This window comes from Taudactylus pleione, unplaced genomic scaffold (genome assembly GCF_031769625.1).
Source record: "Taudactylus pleione unplaced genomic scaffold, aTauple2 ptg000256l, whole genome shotgun sequence".
NCBI lineage: Eukaryota > Metazoa > Chordata > Amphibia > Anura > Myobatrachidae > Taudactylus > Taudactylus pleione.
Window position 1 is genome coordinate 19,001,060 of NW_028284658.1, and position 24,448 is coordinate 19,025,507.

At 44.1% G+C, this 24,448-nt stretch overlaps 1 protein-coding gene across 2 annotated transcripts in view; it reads left to right on the top strand.

The window, feature by feature from the left end:
- The window catches only part of DUSP3 (dual specificity phosphatase 3), a 97,547-nt gene that overhangs the window by 35,762 nt on the left and 37,337 nt on the right, over positions 1-24,448 (top strand). The window lies entirely within an intron of this gene.

Below are 24,448 nucleotides of genomic sequence, written 5' to 3' on the forward strand. Positions count from 1 at the left end.
TTTCCTTTAGCGTTTTTCTTATCCCTTCACATCCTCTGTCTACCAAGGCTACCTTCACTAAATGTAACTTTGAGGTGACTAATTTTCTTCTTCTCCAACTTCTTCTGACCTTACCATGCCACTTACCTCAACTCTACCCTGGACTCTGTTGCTCTAGGTGGCACTTCTAGCCTTTGCAGATTCACGCCTCTACCCTGGCATTCCAAATGAACTAGATACCTGCAAAAGTGTTCCTGAACCCGCGGTGCAACACTGGAGAACATGGCATTCTACTGCGGACTTACTTCACATATCAATTTCATGCTCTGCTGCTATGGCATTGCCCTGTCCCTCTTCAAGCAATCTTAATTCAGAACTCTTATCTCCACCCAGTCCCCATCCTCTCTTCTCTGCCTTCAACTCCCTCTTCTACTCTCATTTGTTTCCTTCTGCTTTTGGAGTTGCTCTCCTCCCCTGATGTTGTCCTCTCTACCCTTTCTCCTCTTTCATGACATCTGCTTCTTTCTGCTATATCATCCTGGTTGTTATAGTGTTTCCTTAAGCTAAACATGATCAAGACTGAGCTTAACCTCTTTCAACCTTCCAGAGTCCCCCCACCTCCCCCTTTTCAAAATCTATGAACATCATAATAATTTCTGACCCACAAGTCTGCTTCATAGTGGTTATCTTCAACTTCTTCCCTTCTCTTTCCACTCCAATCCATCCTAAAGGCCACTCTTCAACTCCTTTTTCTCTCCAACGGTATAGTGTCTTCCTCCATTTCCACCAGGCCCTAAATTAGCTCCTCCTCTACAGATTTCAATTCCCACCTCTCAAACTCGCCTATATACCCTCACCCAATCCACTTCTCCCTGTATCTGTAACCTTCTCTTACTCCACACTCCCAGTCGGCCATTCTGCTGACACTCTAGAACAGCTTCTGTGGTTTTCAACAAAACCGGAACTCACTCCATCTCCCTGTTGGACTTTCCTCCTCTCTGCAAATGGGGTCTCAAAATTCATTTGTCTATTAAAGTGTATCAGGTCTCCTCCTAACCCTCCTCTTTTGTCCCTGAACACTAACTCACTCATCTGTGGCTATTATTTTCCTTACCTACACCATTATCGTCTCCTCCTTAGTATTAATTTTGCCATCAGTGGCTCTGCGTCTATTTACTGGGGATTTGGTTAATCCATCACTGGTTTTACAGTTATACTGACTGTATTTGCATATATTGTCCTGTGAATCTTAAACTATACTTTTGCGTGCACTTTGTCTTGTTATGTGTGTTTTGTCTTTTTAGTGCACACATTGTACAGTGCTGCAGACTCCTTGTTGCACCCTATAAATAAAGGATGATTAATTTATCTTGTACGTTCTAAAAAAAAAAGGATAGCTAAAATCTTATTGATTACTATGGGAATCATTTTAGTTTTTGTAACATTAGTAAGTCGACACCTTTGTGTCATGTACACTATTTGTTAGGTCCTTAACCACTTAACTGGCAAATTTATTTTCCAAAAACCGCTCCGAAATTATCGATTATTTTTTTTTATTTATTTATTTTTTTATTATGAATTAGGTCAAGATATCTATTTAATACTTACCCAACATGATTTTATAATTAAAAAAAAAAAAAAATTGTCCCTTATTATTATCATTGTTATAGCCAGCCCAAAAATATGAAGATATTCGAAGAACAAGGTTTTCAAACTATGCTAAGGTCATAGAACTAGAGGAATCCAGATTTCAGTTTTCTGTTCTTACTAACTACAGTACATCAACTAATGCATGGATTATGTTGGGATAGGGAGGACAGTACTGTACATTTTTCTTTCCTGTTTAATTGGACCGTGTAAGCTGACAGATATTTAAATATCTTTGAGGCTGTTCCTCTCACTGCACAGTTGTAAAAACTTACATTTTCTAGCAGGAATTAGTTGCCACAAAACAAATTTCTTATTCTTTGTGGATAGGGAGTTAAAAAAAATATATTTTTTTCAAGTGACTAATAATAGAGCTGTGTGTGTTGTGGTAGACGCCTGTACTGTGCCTTGTTATGCAACCTGCACCCACTGCTTGTTTTAAAAAAATAGTGTAAGCCTGTATAACCATGTATTTCAGTAGTTTTTCTCTCCAATGACAGATCAGATCACTGTTACCACCCACACTCCTAAGCAGTCAGAATAATGAGTGGTACCTAATGTTGTAAAGGTTGAGTCTCCCATATCCAAAATGCTTGGGACCAGGGGTATTTTGGACAACGGAATATTCCGTATTATGGAATATTTGCATACCATAATGAAATATATTGGGAGTGGGATCCAAATATACACACAGAATGCATTTATGTGTTATATACACCTTATACACACAGCCTGCAGGTCATTTTGTACAATATTTTCAATAATTTTGTGGCTCAAGCAAAGTTTGTGAACAGAAATGAAATTCATTTATGTTTCATATACACCTTATACACACAGCCTGAAGGTAATTGTATACAATATTTTTAATAATTTGTGCCTTAGACAAAATTTGTGTACATTGAACCATCAAAAATCAAAGGTTTCATTATCTCAGTCATGCCAAAATTATTCAGTATTTCGGAATATTTGGATATGGGAGACTCAACCTGTACTTCCAACTATTCTGAACCACTCTTAAAAAAAATATGTATACTGTAATTAATTAACTATGTGCAGTGTATTTTACATGGTGAGACTATTAAGAGCAAGTACTTCCATTTGCAGACCTGTGCACTTTTATTGAAAAATTAAAAAATGTAGTAACATTTCATCACTTACTACTTATCAATCACAACTGTCTCCTTGTTCAGTAAAACTCCGTATTCATGACTTACAACTCATCATTCATCCCTCACCATTCATTATTGCTCATTCTGAATTACTTATCATTCATCAATCGTTGCTTGTCCTTCATCACGTCATAATAACTGTTCATATACTACACACTTGTTTTATTCTGACCAATGATGATATTTAAATCTGACAATCGATGATATCTTAAAATGGACCCTGGGCCTGATTCAGCAAGGGACGCATGTGAGTGATCGCACGCACCCGGCCTCTGCGTGTATATGCTAATCACTGTATACACACGGCAACTGCAGTATAAGAGGCAGACGCCCAGCACTACACAATGCCGCCCACTTCCCTTTACTCAAAGCCTGAGTAGTCCGCAAGACGGCAGAAAAATCGGTAACATCGAAACCATCGCACCTCCAGATCTTACTGCATGTTCACTTGATCTGGGATTGCGATGTGCGATCCCATGCAGTGCTATGCAAGTGGGGGAAGGGGGTGCTGACATATCTGGTGGTCGGCCACCCGATCGCACTGCATGTGGGGATCGCCCGATATGTTGGCCATCGAATCCCCCGTCGCGTCGCAATGTGCAAATCGCACCGTGTATGGCCGGCTTTAGAAATATGTAATCAAAAACTGCAGTGGAAAATTAACTCAAAAACTGAACATGATGAATACATTCCAAAAGTGCACAGAACAAGAGCAATATGAAGATGCAGAAGACAAATGAATATGAAAACTACACTGGACGAACACATTCAAAAGCTGCACAGAATGAATGCATTGGAAAAGACAGGTAAAAAGATGTTCTGGATGAGAGAAAGTTCTATAGCTGCTCTGGTAAAAACAAACAGGCCTATAACTGCACACAACAGACATACAACAATGTGCCTGCCCCGGAAGAGACAGACAGGCCCTCAGCTGCATCAGAACAGACTTAAGGCCACTACACAATATCTTTATTGCTTTGGCCGATTCTGACACATTGTAACGACAAATTGTCAAAAATATGTAGTGTGTATGCACTTATGCACTACATCGTGTAGTGTGCGCTTCTGAGGGGTCGCCAGCCTCATTGCCTGATCTTATGTACTGCATGTAAGTTCAGGCGATGCGGCTGACGATCGTATGCAGCGCTATGCGGGAGGGCCAGCATATTGGGTGATCGGGCACCAGATTGCCCAGTGTGTACGGACCGCCCGATATGTTGGCCCGTTGGCGCTGAGATCGACATCGCTGAGTACACACATCGTTTAGTGTGTACCCAGCTTTATCCAGCTTTTATCTTCCTCATTAGAGACAGGCATAAAGCTGGACCGGAAGAGACAGTTCTCTAGCTGCACCAAACAAGCAGGTCTCAAGCCGTCCTACAAGCGTCGGGTCTCAAGCCGTCCCACAGGCGTCGGGTCTCAAGCCGTTCCACAAGCGTCGGGTCTCAAGCCGTCCCACAAGCGTCGGGTCTCAAGCCGTCCCACAAGCGTCGGGTCTCAAGCCGTCCCACAAGCGTCGGGTCTCAAGCCGTCCCACAAGCGTCGGGTCTCAAGCCGTCCCACAAGCGTCGGGTCTCAAGCCGTCCCACAAGCGTCGGGTCTCAAGCCGTCCCACAAGCGTCGGGTCTGAAGCCGTCCCACAAGCGTCGGGTCTGAAGCCGTCCCACAAGCGTCGGGTCTGAAGCCGTCCCACAAGCGTCGGGTCTGAAGCCGTCCCACAAGCGTCGGGTCTGAAGCCGTCCCACAAGCGGCTGGTCTGAAGCCGTCCCACAAGCGGCTGGTCTCAAGCAGCCCCAGAAGCAGCAGGTCTAAAGTACTTGTGTCTCCATTAGTAATTAAATAATGAGTAGTGCCCCCATAAAAATAAAATTAGAAATAATGTTTCCCTCGCCAGTAGGCTAACATAGTTATTCGTGATCCCAAAATTACCGTATATACTCGAGTATAAGCCGAGATTTTCAGCAAATTTTTTGTGCTGAAAAAGCACCCCCTCGGCTTATACTCGAGTGAAGTGTGTAGTGCTGACCGGACGGAGTTCGGTCAGCGCTACACAGCACAAACACACAGCCGCCGGAGCCGGCAGCTATGTGTTTGTTGTAATCAGCAGCCGATGAGAGTCTGTCAGACTCTCATCGGCTGCTGCTGCTCCCACTGCGGGAGCCATCTTCCGGCTCCCACAGGTGGGTAGTGGGAGAGACGTCATGAGTAATGACGTCTCTCCCATGCAAAGCGGCCGGAGGAGCTGTTAGCGACGGGACCAGGAGCGGGGGTTCCAGGTAAGTGATTTTTTAATTTTTTTATTATGTCTCTACTGGGGGGGGGGGAATACTACAGGGGGCACTATCAGGGGGGGATTACTACAGGGGGCACTAAAAGGGGGGATTACCACTGGGTGTACTACCAGGAGGGGATTACTAATGGGGCACTAAACGTGGGGATTACCACTGGGGGAACTACCAGGGGGGATTACTACTGTGGGCACTAAAAGGGGAGGGATTACCACTGGGGGCACTACCAGGGGGGGATTACTACACGGGGCACTACCAGGGGGGGATTACTACAGGGGACATTAAAAGGGGGGATTACCACTGGGTGTACTACCAGGAGGGGATTACTACTGGGGCACTAAAAGGGGGGATTACCACTGGGGGAACTACCAGGGGGGGATTACTACTGGGGGCGCTAAAAGGGGGGGGATTACCACTGGGGGCACTACCAGGGGGGGATTACTACAGGGGGCACTAAAAGGGGATTGCCACTGGGTGTACTACCAGGAAGGGATTACTACTGGGGCACTAAAAGGGGGGATTACCACTGGGGGCACTACCAGGGGGGGGATTACTACTGGGGGCACTGAAAGGGGGGATTACTACTAGGGGCACTGAAAGGGGGGATTACCACTGGGGGCACTACCAGGGGGATTACTACTGGGGGCACAACCAGGGAGATTTACTACTGGGGGCACTACCAGCTTCTGCATTTCCCACCCTAGGCTTATACTCGAGTCAATAATTTTTCCCAGTTTTTTGTGGTAAAAGTAGGTACCTCGGTTTATATTCTGGTTGACTTATACTTGAGTATATACGGTAAATCCTTATTTAATGTCTGTCTAAATAAAAAATTAATATTGCCTGAATATTTTGTAAATAACTACTTTCCCTGCTAGATACTTAACTAAAATCATCTTCTTTTCCCGGTCTGACATTATCCGAATTCAAGATGAATCATATGGGAGTGTAAAGACAAAAACAAAGAAGCACTTGACACAAATTGAGTTACTCAGGAGAGCCCACCTAGTTAGTAGCCAGGCAGCTAATGAGGACCCGTTTCTATCCATGATTGGCTCAGCTAATGTATTTTTCAGATAAAAATAGGGAACGTTTATAGGTTTTTTTTTTTTATGCAACAGTAGGGGCTTGCAGTGCATTAATATATTTATAATACAGTATTAATAAAACATTGTTGCTAACTTGTTTCTATTTATATCTTTTAGTTTGGTACAGATGTGTCCTCATACATCTAGCCTCAATATGCTATGCAGCGCGACTTGCCTGGCCTGAGTAAGCCGTCATGTCCTGTGCTACTCTGCTAGTGTCTGGCTTTTCTTTTCGACGAAAATGTGGCTATACAGCAATGCGGTGTGACTAGGACGCATCAGCAGATCATGCTGATTAATTTGATATGCAACACTTGTATATCTGTGTGCACCTGAGCATGTTTGCGTCAGGCATTGTATAAAAAGCACAACGGAACTTGGAATGAATAAACTGCGGCCGCTATATTGTAGCACTTCATATACAGATTCAGAGACTCAGATATGTTGCATATCAAATTAATCAGCACAGTCTGCTGGTGCGTCTGAGCTTGGCGCCAGCAAAGTCTCACGGGACCTGAGGCACGAGACGGGCTTTTTAGACTGACTGCAGAAAAGGTGTAATAAGGGCACACCTGTAGATACACTGTTACATATTGTATCTATCATTAGCTGTGATATAAATATGCTGACTCTTCTGCCGGTCAATGTGTGTGTGATTAACCAATCATACCAAACAGAACATAATGATTATAATTTTCATATGTAGGTTGGAACACAGTCATTAACTGAAACAGAAGCAGCTGTGTAGGAGGCTTAAATCTAGTGCGGAACAGTCAAACTCTGCTACAAAGGTGAGGTTGTGGAAGACTTTCTCATGTCACAGGTCATATACATCACGGCAAGACTGAACACAGCAACAAGACACAGGGTAGTTATACTGCACCAGCAAATTCTCTCCCAAGCAAAGATTTCAAAGGTCTAGGGTTTCAAGATGTGCTGTTCAAGCTCTTTTGAAGAGGCACAAAGCAATGAGCAACGTTGAGGACCGCAGACGCAGTTGTCGGCCAAGGAACTTAGTGCATCAGATGAAAGACACATCATACTTGCTTCCCTTTGAAATCTGAAAATGTCCAGGAGTGCCATCAGCTTAGAACTGGCAGAAATCAGTGGGACCCAGATGCACCCATCTTTTGTTTGGAAAAGTCTGGCGAGAAGTGGTCTTCATAGAAGAAATGCGGCTAAAAAGCCATACCTTTGACATGGAAACAAGGCCAAGCGACTCAACTATAAACGAAAACAGAGAACCTGGGGTGTAGATAAATGACAGCAGGTGCTCTGGACTGATGAGTCAAAATTTTAAATATTTGGCTGTAACAGGAGGTAGTTTGTTCGCCGATGGGCTGTAGAGCAGTACAATAATAAGTGTCTGCAGGCAACAGTGAAGCATGGTAGAGGTTCCTTGCAAGTTTGGGGCTGCATTTCAGCAAATGGAGTTGGGGATTTGGTCAGGATTAATGGTGACCTCATTGCTGAGAAATACAGGCAGGTACTTATCCATCATGCAACACCATCAAGGAGGCGTCTGATTGGCTCCAAATTTATTCTGCAGCACGACAACGACTCCAAACATACAGCCAATGTCTTTAAGGACCTTCTTCAGTGTAAAGAAGAACAAGGAGTCCTGGAAGTGATGATATGGCCCCCACAGAGCCCTGATCTCAACATCATCGAGTCTGTCTGGGATTACTTGAAGAGACAGAAGGATTTGAGCAAGCCTATATCCACAGAAGATCTGTGGTTAGTTCTCCAAAATGTTTGTTTGGAACAAAATCTCTGCCAAGTTCCTTCAAAAACTGTGTGCAAGTATAGAAGAATTGATGCTGTTTTGAAGGCAAAGGGTGGACACACTAAGTGGTCTATTTACTAAGCAGTGTTAGGAGAAGTGAAAAGTGATTAAGGTGCCAGCCAATCAGCTCCTAACTGCCATCTCACAGACTGTGTTTGAAAAATGACAGTTGGGAGCTGATTGGCTGGCACCTTATCACTCTTCAATTTTCACTTCACCTAACACTGCTTAGTAAATAGATCCCTAAATATTGATTCGATTTAGATTTCTGTTCATTCACTTCACATTTTGTTAATTGATAACAATAAACTAATATATATATATATATTATATAATGGCAAAGCTAACGAGTCTTACATAGCTTACTTTTCTGATGCTAAATAACTATTAGACTACAAAGCAACAGAGCTGCTAATCTTATATATAAAAAATAATTGGTCTGTTTGTTTGTTCGGTTATGCATTTGGACACCCCTGCTCCGATTGAGATGAAACCATCGCGAGGTGTCCAGTTGGAACCTGGCCAGGTTTTAGGGGGGTTAGGATCCCGGTCGGACCTCCCCTTCAGTGCATGATGATCAGAACTTTGACCCGGGAACCCTGTTCTGAGCCTCCACTGGATGGATTTGAATGAAAACTTCACAGAGGGGTGGCAATTGGTCTGGGATGCCTAATGGAGTGGTTGGGGTCCCAGTCAGACCTCACAACGGAGTGCACTGGGGGGAACTTTGACCCAGGGAGCCACTGGATAGATTTGGACAACATCACATAATAAAACTTAATAACTTGCAGATTTAAACCCGGGCAACACCGGGTACTTCATCTTGTGTATGTGTGTGTGTATATATATATATCAGTGGTTTCCAAACTGTGCGCCGTGGCACCCTGGGGTGCTTTGGTACACTTGCAGGGGTTGGTGGTCCAGCACCAAATCAAATTATTTATGGTCAATGTAATGTAAATATATGGACAAGAAGAAGTGCAAACCTGTCCACCACCAAGTAACTGAACCTAATAATGACAGGTAAGCACAGTTTACAATTTTTTTTTCTGACTCTCAATAACAAACTTTTGGCAGAGGGGTGCCATGTAAGAAATTCTGATACTCTATGGAACCATGATTCAAAAAGATTGGGAACCACTGCTATAAAAGATATACAAACAATGTAAATTGTATAGAAGCGTAAAAATATGTCAACAGCGGCAATAGAAACGGATAGTAATAGCAGAAAATAGCTACATCATTTTATTTATTAACACTATCTCATGCCAAAAACTTTTATTTTTCCATTGTCACATTAGTTTGCTGTAAAATAGTAGCGTTTGCCTTTATTTGAAGATGATTGAGTGTTCCCCTATGCCAGAGGTTCCCAAACTTTTTTGAATCATGGCGCCCTATAGTAACAGCATTGTTTTCACGGCACCCCTAAGCCAAATGTTTGTTATTGAGTAATTCTGAAAAAATTAAGTAAAGTGAAGTAAATTGTGCTGATCTGTCACACTTAGGTTCAGTTATGTGGTGGTGGACAGGTTTGCGCTTCTGTTTGTCCACATATTTACATTACATTGACCATAAATAATTTGATTTGGTGCTGGACCACCAACCTAAGGCACCCCTGCAAGTGTCCTGAGGCACCCCAGGGTGCCACGGCGCACAGTTTGGGAACCACTGCTCTAGGCTTTTCCATGTCTTAATGATAATGGCTGAACACCTCCAACATAATTATATTGATTTTATAAGCTGGCACTGTGTGTGTTAGTATGTGGAGCCCCAGAGGTTAACTATTTTTTTTTTTTGTTGTCTTGATATTGTGTTTTTAATTTTTCTGTTGGAGACTGAGATTCTTTTGAAACGTAAACCCTTTAGATTTACTTATGAACTAGTGATATATTACTGTATTTTATAATATCAGTTACTTGTAACATAAACTCTCTCTATGAAATAATATGTAAAATAATTTTTCATATGGAAGATTTGAGGTCAAATATAGGACAGCTGTTGCAAATATTGATTTAGAAACATAATCTTGCTGAGTTGTAGTTTGCCAAGGGAGACGTGTCTGGCAAATTACTTCTGTATATTGCAGGATGGCTGTTTTATTAGACGTGTTCTCTGTAGAGATTGCATTAGGCGGCAAATTTCCCCTTGCATCATTTTCCACCACCAGGTTCTGAAGGTTGTTTCTGAAAGTTTTCGTACATGAAATTACCCTTTTTTTTTTTTTCAAGACTGCCCACCAAACACCACTACCCCTCTTTTAATGTACCCTAGATATTGTTCTCCTAATCTGTAAAAGAAATATGCCATGTCTCGGTTTACCTATAATATATTTTCATAATACCAGCTGCACAACAGTAATGTGATATATAAATACATTGCTTACACGGTCACATTTATCTATCAATTTTATGTGCTAAATCAGTATTCGGCAAGTGCGGTGCTTTTACATCTAAATGCAAAGCTTGTATGCATTGTCTAGAGATGAAAGACTTTAGATCCAATTGTAATTTCCTAATCATATCTCTCTTAATGTTCTGTCAGGACTGAGCAAGTCAAAATATAACTCAGAGACCCTTGGTGCTGAAATTGTATTTCTAAATTCTACTGTGTTTTAAAATTGTCCTGTTTTTAGCTTTCAGATGGCAGATTCTAGTAGAGAGGTCTATGATGAGTGGGTATTTCTGTGATTGGGATGATTTAGGGATTATAGGCCTCAATCAGAGTCCATTTTAAAAAACTAATTGCATTTTTTTTGTTTTGAGTTGAGACTATTATTTTACTGCAAATTCGCATCTTTTCACATGTGTTTTTTTTTCTGTCAAGTCTCACTTGACAGCCCCCCGCACCCCGGAAGTGTAGACAGATCTCCCACTTCACTAGGAGGAGGTAGGATGGAAAGATTTAACCACTTAACTGACGATTTTCTAGCAAAACCGATCAGAAATTGCCGGGTCGGCAGGAGAATCCGGGGAGTCAGAAAAGATCTGTTCTCCACACGTGTACAACAAATTTTCTCTTCAAAAACACTGCAGTGTAGCGTGGTTGCACCTTCTCAACTGAAGCACAGCTGGCTGAGTTTGCATCCTGTACAACCACGTCAGTTAAGTGGTTAATGGGGAATTCGCAGGTCTGTGAGGAGGGGGCAATTTGCATCATTTAGCCCTGTCCCGTCCTCCCTGCCCCCCAAACCGGCCTGCTGCAGCAACTCTCCGGGCTGCTCCCGGAAAGCACTTCTACAAAGTCGGTAAGTATGCTTGAGACTCTCTGTGACTAGGGCCTGAGACTGAGGCAGGGTGTGGCATAGTGGACAAGAATACGACTGCAGTGAGCGTGCTCTTGTCACGAAAATACAGTAAGGGAATGTTCTGGGTGTGTAGTCTGACGTTAAGACAAACATGGCCACCGAAAAGTATCAAATGCAGCCTCCTTCAGGAGTCTGACTTGTGCTCTCACCCTGGTGTAAGTGTAAAATTCTTAACGATGGTTTACTGCAAGTGGTCATAGATGGTGAAAACACACCCACTTCTGCAAAATCCCTAAAAATGCTGCAATCTTGTTTTCAAAGTGATTAAAGACTGCATTGAGCACTAGTTATTCACAAATAGAGAGCTTCATACACAATGGAGGAGGGAAAGTCTGGTCAGCAAATATGTTTAAAAAAGGTTTCATAGAAAATAAATATACTGTTTGCATTTCCATTGCTTAGTATTTAACATGCTCCAAGACATTTGGGTGTATATTATCTTCACTGGAATCAGTATGTAATGCCGGCTGTCGGGATGCCTCCTGTCAATATAACGGACAGCAGCATCCCGATGGTTGGTATCCCGACAGGGGTCGGGTAAGTATACTTACCCTCCCCCTTCTCCTCCTAAGCCTAACCGTTCCTTCTTGTAGCCTAACCCTCCCCACCCCGCTCCCTAAACCTTCCCATTAGTGCCTAAACCTAAGTCCCCCCCCTTTGTGCCAAAACCAAACCCTCCCCCCAGTGGTGCCTAACCCTAACCTCACCCCCAAAACGTAACCCTAACCCCGCTATGCTGCCTAAACCTAATAATCCCCTTTCTCCTCTTGAGAATGTAAGCTCTTGCGAGCAGGGCCCTCTACCCCCTTGTGTTTTCTCCTTACTTTATTTTCATCTACTCCTTACCAGGGCCGGATTAAAGGGGGGGCGACAGGGGCGATAGTCCCTGGGCCCCCACACCCAGCCATCGGGGTTAAAGTGAACCGGAGGAGACGGAACCAGTTCCGCCTCCTCCGGACACCTAACCCCGGCACGCAGGGAGGCATCGTCGGCCAGGCTCCCTCCCCGCAGCGGCAGCCAGAGCCGCAGGCAAGATCTCACCCGTGAGCTCCGGCTTCCAGCTCAGGCAGTGTAGTGACGTCTCTCCCATAGTGCAGAGGAGCAGCCGGGCGGACCATAAGGCAGCGGGGCTTAAGATAAGTATGACTTTTTTTTCTTTTCAGCGCAAACAGCTTTTCCACTGATGGCATTGTTCGGGGGGGCATTACTCTGCATTACTACAGGGGGCATTACTTGGGAAGGGGCATTACTACTAGGGGCATTACTATTGGGGGCACCATTTCTGGGGGCATTACTATTCGGGACTACTTGAAGGTAGGGCATTACTACTGGGGCACTAGTACAGAGGGAGCATTACTATTAGGGGCACTAATACAGTGGCATTTATACAGAGGGTACTACTTCAGGGGGCATTACTATTGGTGCCACTACCACAGGGGGCATGACTACTGGGGGCACAACTACAGGGGTATTACTACTGAGGGCATTTATACAGGGGGCATTACTATTGGGGACACTACTACTGGGGGTATTGCATAGGGGGCACTGCATAAGAGGCAACACTCCTGGGGGCACTACTACTGGGTGCACTGCATAAAGGGCACCACTACTGTGAGCTCTGCATACGGGGCACTACCACTACTGGGGTCCCCATTGTGCATACCCCCAGTTCGTCACATTTAATAGGGGCCCCCACATGTTTGTTGCCCAGGGGCCCCCACAGATCTTGATCCGGCCCTGCTCCTTACCCACCACTAGGACACCTAACATTTGGTTGCTTATGCTCTGTTGCTTATTTGGGTGTTATGGCCACCAACGTATCAATGTATATTATCCTTGTCCTGCATTGTATTGTCTTGTATTGTATTGTACTGTAAGTAACTTTTTTGGTTATGTACTTTGTAAGGCGCTGCGGAACACTTGTGGCGCCATATAAATAAACGATAATAATAATAATGCCGTTCGCCGGTCTGATAACTACAGTACATCCCATCTTCACTTTCTTCTCTATCCAAACAGCAATGGTAATGGGTTTCCTTTGTGCACTGCATTTTTCAACTTATTCTGTTTAAACAGTGAAGCCATACCTCAAATTCAATCCAGTCTCTCCTCAGCCAGGTAGACAAACCAAGGTAGTCACATCCAAAGATGGGGGGGGGGGGTTGCAGTTTGAGACTTGCGGATGGATGCGACTGACTGTGAATAGGTTGCAGAGTTAAGTTTCGTACACAGGGGGCAATGTACTAAGCCTTAGAGAGAGATAAAGTTCCAGTCAGCTTATGTCAGTTTACAGGTTGCGTCTGAAAAAGGACAGTTAGGAGTTTATTCGGTGGTACTTTATCTATCTCCAAGGTTTGATACATCTCTCCTTAACTCTGAATAAGGCCCTACAGTATGTGAGCACTTTGTGATCCTATAGCTGCAATCTATCGTATATAATGTCATTTAATTTGCCATATATTTAATTACATAAATGTAATTTATGTTTTATCTCTATAGAAACAGTTTCATTAAAATTCCTTTTTAAATAAAATAGAATTCCAACAGAGAAAATCACAACATTAACTGGACAGTTAATTTGTTTGTCAATCCTGTTAATATTAAGGTACAGAAGATCAGATTCTAAAAAATAGAATACATATGCGACAAACACCAAGAGGCTGTGTGTGTGTGTATGTATATGTATATAATTCGCAAAATACAGAGTGAATGAACAGATTGTGTATCTGAATCAATCAATATTTGGTGTGACCACCCTTTGCCTTCAAAACAGCATCAATTCTTTAAATTCTTCTAGGTACACAGTTTTTGAAGGAACTCGGCAGATAGGATAGGAAAGGGAGGGTTAATATACTTACCCGACTCCTGTCGGGATACCTAGCGTCAGGAGACTGCTGTTGGCATTTTGACAGCAGGCATCCGACTGCCGGTATTTCATCTTCTGCCCGGTATTAGGTCTACATTGTCTAGATAGACAATGTTTGGGTAGACAATGGAAGATAGCCAGGCAATAGATAGACAGGGACTGAAGGTCGACAGGGTCAGAAGGTCGACACACTAAAGGTTGACTGGTAACAAGGTCGACAGGCAGTAGGTCGACAGGGACTGAAGTCTGTCGACCTTCAGTACCTGTTGACCTTGTTACCAGTCGACCTTTAGTGTGTCGACCTTCAGACCCTGCCGACCTTCAGTCCCTGTCTATCTATTGCCTGGCTATCTTCCATTGTCTACCCAAACATTGTCTATCTAGACAATGTAGACCTAATGATCCACACCCTTCGTACCCAACCCGGCTGGTTCAAATCCTGTTTCTTCATGTAATCCCAGACACTTGATGTGGAGAGCAGGGATCTGTGGGGGCCATACCATCACTTCCAGGACTCCTTGTTCTTCTTTGCACTGAAGATAGTTCATAAAGACAATAGCTATATGTTTGGGGTCGTTGCCCTGCTGCAGAATAAATTTGGAGCCAATCAGACTCCCTGATGGATAAGTACCTGCCTGTATTTCTCAGCATTGAGGACACCATTAATCTTAACCAAATCCCCAACTCCATTTGCTGACATGCAGCCCCAAACTTGCAATGAACCTCCACCATGCTTCACTGTTGCCTGCAAACACTCATTATTATCATGCTTCATTAATACATACTGTTTGTCTATAATGTGCTATTAAAACATTATTTCTTCTTCAGGGTCCATAGGACACCTCAGGGAGACAATGTGATGACGGTGGTACTTGGAGGACCGGACACCAACAGCAAAGCTTTTTCTGTCCCAGGATGCTCCGGTCCTTCCATACCCGCTCACAGCCTGAAGGCAACTCAGTTTCGTTGGTGTCCAGCAGAAATAGCTGGATCACCGTTAGATCAATGGGGCTGCTTTTAAGCAGCCCAAGCTTTATTTTTATGATTTTCTTTCATTTTACTTGACTGTAACTGAGCAAGCAGTGCTAGTCAGTCTTCTGGACGTCTGCGCTGCTGCTCCATCACCCCTCTACGGCACCGCGACTTCAGCCTCTCTGCGAAGCATCTTTGGAACCTGGCTAGCATGGCTCCTCGGTCCCCCGACTGCAGGCGGGATGCAAGGGGACAGCGGGAAGCTGAATATTGGCAGTCTTATCTCAGGTCTCTGGAGACAGAACGGAGGCGCTGATGTGGACACCGGTCCGCCCGGGACTCCACTAGACCACCAGGGCATACGTTACTGGCGCATAGAGGTCAGGGAACTCGTGGTTAGTGTTAGCACAGGGGAGGTCAGCTCTCTCCCTGCGGCCCGCGCCATTCCACTGTGGTCTTACTGCCTATGAGCTGCTCCTACTGCACTCCCCGTCTCCTCAGAGACCGGCGACCATTTTCTATTGATAACAAGCCAGCCACAGGTCTCCGGGAACGCTGTGTCCAGGTGTCAGGTTATATACCGCTCACCGGGAAGGCTTACCCATGTATAATGTTATATATCGCTATTTCATACCAACCAGTGAGGTCTGTTTGTTTTAGTGCCCATGGCAGTTGAGTGCATTTATGCTCATAGCAGTGAGATGTATTTTCTGCATTGTACAGTATGTGACTTATGCTAGCTCTGTTGTCTGGCTTTCTACTGTCAGCTTATACTTTTCCCTTTTTTATTTCACAATAACCCTGAAATATGTGCATTTGTTATACTGCACCTGGTCCATCGGCCCCTGCAGCACCCCCTCAGGAGCCCCCTTGGGCTTCCTTTTCACAGGTGTTGGCAAAGATTGCGGACCACCTAGCGATCCCTGTGGTTGCTCGCCCTATGGGATTGCCACATCAAGTACTCCCTGCAATGCAATGTACCTCCTTTGCCCCCTCCCTGGGTAGACTTACTTTCTACCTCAGTGCAGAGTTTGGCGGCTACCTCTTCAGCTTTTTCAACACATGTTGCAAAAGGAGAGGACCTTACCCAGTAAAGCTACTAAGCGTACTGTGCTATCCACCCAGTCTACCCCGCTCTCAGATTCTGAGTTATCATCTGGGGGGGTAGAAGATGCGGACCTCTCCCTCTCTGACTCCCCCTCGGGGGAGGAAGAGCTGCCATCTAAATTGAATATACCTGCACTAGTGAGAGCTGTTAAATCAATTCTTCAAATAGAAGATTCAGAACCCACTCCTAAGGTAAAAGAACCATTTTTTTTAAACAACAAAAGTTAGTATTATTAGAGTTCTCTCACTCTGATCAGCTTTGCGACCTAATGAGTGAAGCCTAATAAAATGTTTCAGCTGCCTAAACGCTTGGTTTCTTTTTATTTAATCCAGCATCTGATTGCGCTAGATGGGAAGTTCCCTCAGCGTTAGATTCCCACGTTATACACTTGGTTAAGAACTCTATCTTACCTATCCATACTGCAACCTCCCAAAAGGAGGCAATAGCTAGCAGGATTGAAGCTTGCCTCAAATCTGTTTATTATCTTACAGGAGCTATTACTCGTCTTGTCATGGCTATGGCCCGGGTGGCAAAAGCCATTGAGAGCTGGGCAAATGCTCTAGAGGACACATTTCCTTCTGTTACTTCTCGGGAAAAGCTGTCCTACATCTTGCACATTAGGGATGCAGCCTCCTATATAGGAGAAGCAGCTTTTTATACTAGTCTCCTAGCTTCCAGGGCATCGGCTGCTTCGGTGGTGGCCCGCCATATCATTTGGCTTCGTTAATGGAAGGCTGACTCGGACTCTAAAAAGGCCTTGGAGTCTCTGCCTTACTCTGAACAAATCCTGTTTGGCCCAGAATTGGACAAGATTGTGACTACCTTGGCAGCTTCTAAAACGGCTTTCTTGCCTTCTGCATCTTCTACAAGGTCTCTGATGTCGTCCTTTCATCCTCAGGGAAAAGCAAAGGGTCAGTCCTATCCACGACAGTCGACATCCGCAAGGACCTCCAAGCCTAAACCCAAGCAGGCCTGGGCTACTAGACGTCCAGCAACCAAATCTGAGGACAAGCTTTCCGCCTGACGGGGCGGGCCTCCCCCTGGGAGCTCCCAGGGTGGGAGGCTAACTTATTCAGTTCGCCCAGTGTTGGTGTCAAACCATCACAGACGCCTGGGTGCAAGAAGTGGTCTCTCTCGGGTATGCCTTCTCATTCCAGAGACGACTGCCCCACCCGCAGTTCTTTTGCTGAGGCCCTTCCTCAGACCCAAGCAAGGCCTGACTCCTCCTGTCGGCCATTCAGTCCTTGCTGCACTCAGGGGTAGTAATTCCAGTCCCGTCGTCACAGCGAGGGATGGGTTATTACTCTACCCTTTTCTTGGTTCAGAAGCCCAATGAGTCTCATCGGCCTATCCTCAATCTCAAGTCTCTGAACAAGTTTATCAAGGTGCCCAGGTTTTGAATGGAAGCCCTACGCTCTGTTTTCCTGGCTATGGAGCCTGGGGACTTTATGCTGTCTCTGGACATTCAGGATACTTACCTTCATGTACCTATGGCGCCCTCTCATCAGCGATTTCTCCGGTTTGCTATCCTACAGCAACATTACCAATTTTAAGCACTGACTATTGGGCTTTTTACAGCTCCACGGTCCTCGGACTCCGCCTGGCCTCTCTGAAAGTGCACGTCTCTGCTCTGTCCATATGGTTCCAGCGCAGAATTGCTCCACTGCTGGATGTTCACACCTTCCTGCAGTGTGTTCTCCATATACACGCTCCCTTTGTCCACCCTGTGGCTCCGTGGGATTTGTCAGTGATTCTCCACGCACTTCAGGAACCTCCATTTGAACCCCTGGACTCAGTAGACGTCAAATGGCTCACTGCGAAGAGACTCTTCTGGCTATAGCATCTGCCTGTAGGGTATCGGATTTAGGGGCGCTCTCCTGTCGCTCCCCATTACTGATCTTTCATCAGGACAGGGCTGTTCTTCGAACATGCCCTGTCTTCCTTCCCAAGGTGGTCTCTTGTTTCCACCTTAATAAAGAAATTGTAGTTCCGGACTTCCAATCACCGGACCTCTCGGCAGGTGAGGCTTCCTTGGATGTGGTCCGTGTTTTGCAGATCTATGTAGACCGCACTGGTTCCATCAGGAAAACGGATTTCCTCTTTGTCCTATATGGATTCCACAAAAAGGGATGGCCAGCTAACAAACAGACTCTGACCAGACGGCTTCACATGACTATCTCACAGGCTTACATGCAGGCTGGTCTTCCTGTGCCGGCTACAGTACCTGCTCATTCTACTCGCTCTGTGGGTCCGTCGTGGGCAGCCCGCCGTGGCGCGTCTGCTCAACAGCTATGCAAGGCAGCCACGTGGTCTTCTGTCCACACCTTTTTTAGGTTCTATGCCTTTGATACATTTGCCTCTCAGGATGCTTCCTTTGGATGCCGAGTTCTCCTCTCAGCTCAGGACCCCTACCCTTGAACAACTGCTTTGGGACATCCCCATTGTTTCCCTGTGGAGCCCTATAGACCGTGAAGAAGAAAAGGAGAGTTATGGTAAAACTTACTTTAGTTAACTCTTTCTTTGAAGTCCATCGGGTCCACAGGGCACCCGCCCTGACAAACCTGGCTTCTATGTGTTTCTTCTTTTGGTCACTTGTTTCCTTCTCTGTGTGAGAGTGTGATTCTTCAGTGTACCAGTCTTCCTTCTCTCCTATCCTGCTCCTGCCTTCGGCTTGTTGACAAAACTGAGTTGCTGCGGGCGGGGTATAGGGGGCAGGACTGGAGCATCCTGGGACAGAAAAAGCTTTGCTGTTGGTGTCCGGTCCTCCAAGTACCACTGTCACCCCATTGTCTCCCTATGGACTTTGAGGAAAGAGAGTTAACAAGGGTAAGTTTTACCATAACTCTCCTTTTTTATGTATTAGAGGGGTTTTTTTACCAAAAATATGCTTCTCCTCATAGGTGCAATTCTCTGTTACTTTTAAATACCATTTTTAATTTTTAACATGTTTAGTATATTAAATGTATATGTGTAAATTTTGCTCTAGTGTCTGTTTAGTATAAAATTGGTATATTTTGAACATATTACATTCCATCATTTGCAATATTTTTCATTTTTTCCTATTGGGAGTTGAAACCCTAGCGAAAGCTACTGTGATTGAACATAATTTTTATGTATTTTTTATTTTGCTTCTACCTTTATATTGCTGCTGTTATTCTTTTTATATTTTACTCTTTAATAAAGCACTTGGATTTTTTTTAGTTTTCTTGCAGCCTTTTTTCCTGAAAGCAAACACCTTTGGGGGTTTTATAGGTCATGAGTAGAACTGATTTCTGGTAAGCACTACTCACTTTAAGACAAAGGGGACATGTAATTGCCTGTAATTTGTGAAAATTGCAGGTTTTTGGCGAGTCTTCTGACAAGGTACAAACGGCCACATGTAATAAAGGCGCAATCACCAGAAAACTCTGATTTTGAAACACAAGCAGCTTAGATCAAAGCCTTTCTGGTACATGTGGACTGTGGATATCTGGGTAATCATAAGAAAAGTGTGCCATTTTATAATATAATTAACAATTTATTGCCCCCTATTTATAGCAAAGCATTGCTCCTTGAAAAAGTAATGATAAAATAGTGCCTCAATATAATAGCAAAAAAATAACTAGTGCCAGCATAACCTATTAATAAATTAAAATGTAGAGCTACCTGACTTTAAACCATTATTGCATCCACCCTATATGTTTGTTTTTGTTTTTTTTTCAACTCCCCATTTGATTACCTCATATCAATCCAGAAACAAAAGAACAGATAAGTATTCATTTTTGGACATTTATAGTTTCCATAATGGGGACACTGTTAATTTGTTATTATGCGACTCTATTTTATAATTTTTTTAACAAAAAGAAAAAGTTGCAATTCCTCGTCTACATTTTGCAAATCCCCTCCCCTTCCACTCCAGCTACGTATGTTCAAGACCTGCACTTAGGGAGGTAAGTACCAATGGCCCCTTCCTGATATCCCTGGTTGGTGTGTACCAGGGTCAAAAAAAGAAAAAACTTGACACATTGTTTAGAAAAACTATTCCAGCACCAGGTCTCTGAAATGTATTTTCACTTGTTCTATCCTGACAGAACAGCAAGATCAGGTAGAGCGATTTGAATAGGAAAAGAAGATTGGTTCTGAAGACTTGAATATAAGTCTAAAAGCACTGCATTGAGCTCACTGAATTGATTTGCAAATCTGACTATTTTAAGCAATGTGATTTCAACTTGACTTCTCACCTATACACTATTGAGGCTGCTTATTTGTTATTCTGCCTATTAATTAATTGTAATACTTTATCAGTAGGCCACCTGTTGACAATTATTTGGGGTAAATGTATTGTGTACTACTGAGATTTTGAGAAATATGTGGTCTTTTTGTAGATTAAAGGGCTACCCATGTGCTTCCTAATGTGTGCCACTGTATTACTAACAAACTAAGGATATCTCCACAAGGAACGAAGGACAAAGGGGGAGATTCAATTCAGCGCGATGCTGAATAGCGCCAGGAAGGATTTTCCTGAGCTATTTAATTGACGCACTGTTAAGTCAGACCAGAACCACTTAAATCAGAGAATGCGGGTTACCGCCCCTTAAGCTGGATGTTTAGTCGCGGTATCCGGTATTCTCCGACAAAAATACAGGCCTCGAGGCTGTTAGCAGCGCGCTAAGCCACAAAACAGCTTCGCAGCCGGCACTTAAGTCAGATTTCTTTTCGCATCTCAGGAGCGTGCAAGCAGAAATCCTGTAGTCAGACTTAACAGCATGGTCAATTGAATAGCTCCGGGAGGGAGTTCCCAGGGCTATTCAACATAGCGCTGAATTAAATTGCCCCCAAGGTTTCTAATACTAACTGGTCCAGGCTCAAAAATAGCTGTGTGTGTATGTATGTATGTATATATATATGTATGTATGTATGTGTATATATATATATATATATATATATTCTTTATGTTTTAGAGTAGGTAAACTGTGCTTAGTGCTTGTACATTCAGGCATAAAGCTGGTGGCAGACAGCTATGGGCATTCCTTGGAGATGACTTGAAGTGAATACAAAATAGGCCATTTCATGGGCTTGTTATGGGAGTATCAAGGGGTGTGGTATAAGAGATAGACAGTAATTAGTTAGACAATGTCTAGATAGACACCAGATGTTAGACAGTCAATAGTTAGACAGTGAAAAAAGTTTGACACAGACAAAAGTCAGACACACTAAAGTTAGACATGTAAAAAATTCGACAGGGTCAAAAGTTGAAATGATCGACACAAATTTTTTTTTTTTTTTTAGCCCTAATCTTCACCCTAACCCTCCCTCCTGGTGCCTAACCCTAACCGTCTAGGTAAGTGCCTAACCGTGGGGCTAAGTGCCTTACCTTAACCCTCCCTCCTGGTGCCTAACCCTTACCGTGGGGCTCCAGTAAGTGCCTAATCCTAAAAAAAGAATGTGTCGTTCGTTTTCATGTCGAACTTTTGATCCCGTCGACCTATTGTACCTGTCGAACTTTTTACATGTCTAACTTTAGTGTGTCTGACTTTTTTCCGTGTCAAACTTTTATTTTTGTCTAACTATTGACTGTCTAACATCTGGTGTCTATCTAGACATTGTCTAACTAATTACTGTATATCTATAGTCGGGAACCTGTATCGAGGGTGTGTCCTTCTCAAACACTATGTTCTCAAATGCAAAGCTGCAGCTACAGAGACCGTGATAGAGAAAGTTCAGAAAGAGACACTGTGTAGGGTATTGTAAATGTTGACAGCAACAGCCGTCCACCGGCGGATTTGCACTGCCCATGGACATTGAAAGTGGGTGCCTCTAGGCTTGCAAGTACACAAGGGGAAAGCTGAGACTATCATTTGCATATTTTTGCAGCAGCAAATCCAAAATAAATCGCAGCAGCGCATACATTAGTCTCTGAATCAGGTATTGTGTCCATTTTGACTTTGTAGCACTCACAAGCATTTATTACCAGTAAGAAATAATGGGGTTTTATGTGAATGCTCATTTAGGTCCTTTAAAACACTGTACTCTGCTATGTCTCAGCTTTGAGGCAAAGTAATAGAGGTTTCTTGGAGTCCTCCTAAGGCTAGGTCGTATTACCTGCACATTAATGTGTGCATTGCCTTATTTGTTTCATTAAACAGCTTTTCCTATGTAGAAAAATCATTTGTTGCACATTATACACTAACACATTTTAAGGACTTTATTTCTTGCATATTAGCTCACTGATTTCAGTAATAAACTCTTAGCAATAATGCATGGAAACTTGCTATTTACTTTCTGTTGTTATGAAATCAATAAGTAAAGTTAAGCATTTCCATTATAACAAAATTGTATTCCTCTCAAGTCACGGCTCTGCAGGGTCTGAGGGAGGCGCAGCTCCCTGTTGGTGAAAGCAGAGACTGTGCAATTGCTGTAAGTGCACATTAAGTGCTTTTAAATGTATGAATAGCATCCATTTAAAAAGAACAACAAAGTTAAAATTAATGTGATATGTTTTCATTTAGTTTATCTATAAAGATTTGGAAATTTCTTATTGTTTATTCTGTGTAAGAAGATTCATTGCTAAATATTGTATGATATTGCTATATGTTAATTTGGCCTCTAAGGGGAGAAATTAACAGAAGTGTATGTATGTTATGTAACAATGGCAGCTTACACTTAATGCAGAAACAAAATTACTGTATAGAGAAAAATGGTCCTCATTTCAGAATGACTTGTGTCCACAGGTGTAGCGTGTAGCCAGGGCGCCCGGAGCATGTGCGTGCTATGGCACCCACCCCCTCAAGTGTTCCACGGAGAAAGCGGGTCTATATGGGATTAAAGTAAAGAGAAGTAAAAATAAAGATATGGGGCAGCATCAAAGTGGGGAATGGAGGGCTAAATATATTCCGCCTTCTTCCCCCTGTTTCTCCATCCTCCTGCTCCAGCTTTCCACCCTCCTTCCGTATCACTCCTGTAGTAGTACCCCTTATGCAGGGCTCTCTGTAGTAGTGCCCACATGCTTTCCCCCTGTAGCTGTGCCCATATGCAGTGCCCCCTGTAGCTGTGCCCATGTGCAGTGCCCCCTGTAGTGGTGCCCAAATGCAGTGCCCCCTGTATAGGTGCCCATATGCAGTGCCCCCTGCAGTTCTGCCCCTTAAAGTAGTGCCTCCCCCCCCCCCCAGTACTTACCTGATCCATCGCGGCCGTCGTCCGGGCTGTCGTTCATGCTGCCGCGCTGACTGGATCTAACTAGATCCAGCAGGTGCAGCCTTCAGGCTCCACAGTGCGCGGGTGACGTCATGACGTCATCCCCCGGGGCCCCCTACGCACAAGGCACAAGACGGAAGTGCCTCTGATGCTGGCACCCGGCAGGCTGTCAGCTTAGACAGATGCCGGTTAGACACTCTGGCAAGCCAGCAGGCACAGCATGCGGCACCTCTGGACACCTGCGGCACCTGGAGCTTGCGTTCCACTGAAACCGCCCTCCCTACTTCCCTGCTTGTCTCAATAGGTTTTAGGGTGAAAAAAATCCTATTCCCTGACATACATTACCCATATGGAGCTGACTGTAAAGTACTAATTATGAACACAACTGACAAGCTTAGAAATGTAAAATAAATAATCTCAATCAAAAGAATAGTCATCTGCATTAAAGCACATATGTCCCAAACAGTGTCTTTAAAATGTACACTAAGACATGCACACTCTGTGGACATTAATGTTTATACACATATAATTATGAGATTTGCATGAATCTTTTCATAAATACTCTGCCCACCCACTTCAGTAGGAGATTGCTGGGATCCTGTAGGGTGAACTGCTCTCCCAGGAGTCCCAGAGATCTCCCTGAAATTTAGGAGTCTCCCAAACATTCTGAGAGAGTATACACATTAGTTATACTTCATGAGCCACAACATGGTCACTTATTGTCCTCAGCTGTAGGGATGTAGTTTGGAAGCCGACGGTCTAAATCCCGACCGCCGGCTTCCAGACGTTCTAATCCCGGCGTGGTACTAATGACAGGCGTCTAAATCTAGACGCCTGTCATTAACCAGACCCCGGAAGACCGACGCCCGGCATCCCGATCGAAGCGATGCCAGGCGACTGGTGAGAACAGCCACGGGGGGGTAGAACTGGGTTTAGGGCTCCCGGGGGGGACTTAGGGTTAGGCACCCCCCAGGAGGTTAGGGTTAGGCTAGGGTAAGGGGGGGTTAGGGTTAGGCACCCCCGAGGGGAGGTTAGGGTTAGGCACCCCTAAGGGAGGGTTAGGGTTAG